Below are 3592 nucleotides of genomic sequence, written 5' to 3' on the forward strand. Positions count from 1 at the left end.
ATTTGTTATCGATGGAACAGAAGTTCTCAACAACTTATATCATATAACAACTTAGATTACACTGTCCAAAAATTACTCTTTTACACCTTAGCGTTAACATAAGCTTTACTGTGAGAAATTTCTGTATGTAGCCTCTGAGATTGTTTGATAAAGATTCATCAATCTACACTCGGCCAGTTTCTATTTAAAACTGCAAACAGTTACAACATTGAAACAATAAATGGTCAATTGTTAGTCCTAAAGTAACCATGGTGCTCTTCGATCGGTAATCATCATCTTTAATTTGCAGAGGGGAGACCAAGGACAAATGTAACACGATAAATATAACGTGAAAATAACAAATGTTATAGAAAAGATATCAATCGATTAATAATTTTTTCCCTCCATTCTTACATATTAAGCCCCTTCCTTCCCCAGTTATTGACGATACAAACTCTTTGTTTTTGTTTGCATTATATTAAATAGATATTAAAAACTTAAAGATAGATATAAAATTTGTTATGATGAGCATGTAATGATATCTTAATGAGAGATATCACTAATGAGGACAAAAGTGACAAGATGTTACTTTGTCCCATTCGATTTTTTCTATGCGTTTTGCTGGTATCACGATGCTCGATTTTTTGAATGCAGAATATGCGTGCTATACTTCATTCGATCTAACATTTGACAGATAATTACGAAATTAGCACAATTGTATTAATTGTGTTTATATTTATCCACAGAGTAAATAAAAAACTTTTTAGAAGCATCTCTCCTATTAATTCCTTTTAAAGAATTGGAAAGGATACGGGCAATAGGAGTCAAGTGCAAGTAGAAATCAGTGTGCTTGATTCCTGCTGCCCATATTCTTTCCAATTCTTTGGTTTATAAGGAATCTTGATTAGTTTGATTTGTTATACAGATTAATTCATTTTATATTTAAACAGGGTATTATAATTCTTACCCAATTTCATTGCGTTTATTTTTATCCTTAGAGGTAGAAACAAAAGTAACTACTTTAGAAAAATTGATGTAATATTATATATTGTTAGTTTTTCGATTATGTTGTCTAATAATGTAGGTTTACTTTTGTATAGGATTTATTTAAAAATTTTATATAACTTATAGAAGTCATAAAATCGAAAAGGCAAATCGTTACGTTTATCCCTAGTTTCTCCTATAGACTAATGGAATATTCGTTTCTCTGAAGTTTGTTGAAAATCTCACAGACAATTCTCGTTTTTTTTTGCTTTTCAATAAATCTATTTTTTTATTTCTGCACTATATGGATTGCACTAGAATTCTCTTTTTCATCAACTATCAAACATATATCTATCTCACTTTAAATTCCAAAAGTACACTAGTTCAGCCACAGAAAACAGAGGCCTAATAAATCATAGCGAAAATTATTATACATTAGAAAATAAAAATTATACGCTATATGTACCTAATCAAAACAGATATTAGATACGATTAATAAAAAAAAACCGTTAATAAATTTTAACTTTAAGTTATCATATTAGTAAGACGATATTTTTTACAAATGTATTTATTATATTTGACAGTATACATAAGCAAATAAAAGCCTTCATCACAATAAAGATTTATTTTTACAATTAAATGTTAATATATAAGGTTTTTGTCTCTATATACATATGTATTCACATGTATCTAATACCAAAACATACACAAAACAATACGTTTTTATATTTAAATATATATTTTTTTATTTATTTTTTATTTATTTTTATTAATTTGATTATCTTCTCTTAATTGTTTACATGATATCGTTTGTAATTTTTTTATTGCAAACTTGATCGGTAATTAAAAAAATTGTATTAAAATTAATAAATATGTAGTGATGTTACTCGTTATCTAAAATTAAAATTATATAAATAAGCAATACACATTATCTAAAACAAAAAATTACTCACCACAACGAGAAGTTTGCGTCTAGTATAAGACCTTTAGCGGAAAATGTATTTTCTCGATTCAATACTTGTAAGGAAAACCGCTGCAACTACAAAATAAATCAGATTGGAAGATAATTAAGTACAAAATTAAGAAATAATTACTAACTGCACAGATTTAATATATAAAATTTGACATGCAAAATATCTTCAGAAAAATGTACAAATCAAATTTTATTGTTTTATTTACTTCATCTTTGATTTGTTCATCGATAGTATCGTTCAGTATTTCATGAACGTTGGTACTGATTCTTATGGCCTCATCCTTGCCTGTATCACAAGCCCATCCCATCAACACTATTTTGATGTAATGATACATCAAAGATATTATCAATAACATATTATAAAACGTGCAGTGTGTTTTCATGTTATATTTCCAATAAATTATATAAAAATATAGAGAAAAGGTAAGCTCAGCAAAAGTCATAACTGTGATAGCAAGAAGCTGTAGACTGAAAGTCATATTCAACATTTGCACTGTGTTACTGATCACCAAATGCTTTTCTTTCAAAGCTTTAAGTTTCGTTAGTAAGAATGGATATCTCTGCTCGTGATAAATTCTTCTCAAAAGATGTGGTTCGTCGCTCACCACGAGCTTCCGCAAATTTTCCAAATCATTATTGACTTTCTTAAAACAGGCTTTTAATACGCAATTTATATATAACATATCCATTTGAAATACTATAAAGGTGATGTACTGTACAAGAATCTGGTCTGCGATACCATAATCTGTTATAGAATAATGAAATGTTGCTTGTCCAATTAGAAAGAAAAAACCAAAAATATCTTTAGCGTGAATCAGTTTAAATAACTTTCGATACGAATCAGGAGACAGTCTCAAAGAAATTTCCATTATATTTTGAAGTAAACGCATCCGAGGACCGTTCAAAATGTACGTAATAATCCCGATAAAGCCGCCGAGTATATAAAAACAAGCGTTCAAGAATTATAGGCATGGTACCAAAATTGATCGTTCTAGTAATATCCATCATGTACAGCATTACTAGTTCATAATACAAAAGCATAAATACAGAAAACGCAGGTAATGAAGGTTGTCAGAAAATAGCTCTGTTTCGTAGTTTCAAAAGTTGAAGCGTTGATGCGATACGGAAATATTCCAAATATGCGGCTCAAGGTAAAGCAAGGATACATAAGCGATTGAAAGTCCGTAGCATGGAACAGCTGCCATTTTTGCCACACTTTGTACTTTGCGTATCTTTGAAATTTCAATGACATATTTGTCGTTATCGGTAGAACAAAAGTTCCCAACAATAATTATATCAATTTGAATTACACTATCCAAAAAGTGATTACTCTTTACATCTTAGCGTTAAGAAGCTTTACTGTGAGAATTTCTTTCTATATGTAGCTTCCGAGATTATTTGATAAGGATTCATCTACACTCGGTTAGTTCCATTTAAAACTGCTGTAACTGCAAGCAGTCGAAACAATATCGAAACAATAAGTAGTCAATTGTTAGTCCTAAAGTAACCATGCTCTTCGATCGGTAATCATCAGCTTTGATGTGCAGAGTAGGGGAGATCAAGGACAAATGTAACACGAGAAATAATGTGAAAGTAACAAACGTTATAGAAAAAATATTAATCGACCAATAATTTTGTCCTTTCATTTTTACACGT

At 29.4% G+C, this 3592-nt stretch overlaps 1 pseudogene; it reads right to left on the reverse strand.

Annotated features, from left to right (window-relative positions):
• Positions 1 to 1759: 1759 nt before the first annotated feature.
• On the reverse strand, positions 1760 to 3188 carry LOC108690858 (annotated as a pseudogene).
• Between the last annotated feature and the right edge of the window lie 404 nt (positions 3189 to 3592).

The sequence above is a fragment of the Atta colombica genome, unplaced genomic scaffold (assembly GCF_001594045.1).
Source record: "Atta colombica isolate Treedump-2 unplaced genomic scaffold, Acol1.0 scaffold38, whole genome shotgun sequence".
NCBI lineage: Eukaryota > Metazoa > Arthropoda > Insecta > Hymenoptera > Formicidae > Atta > Atta colombica.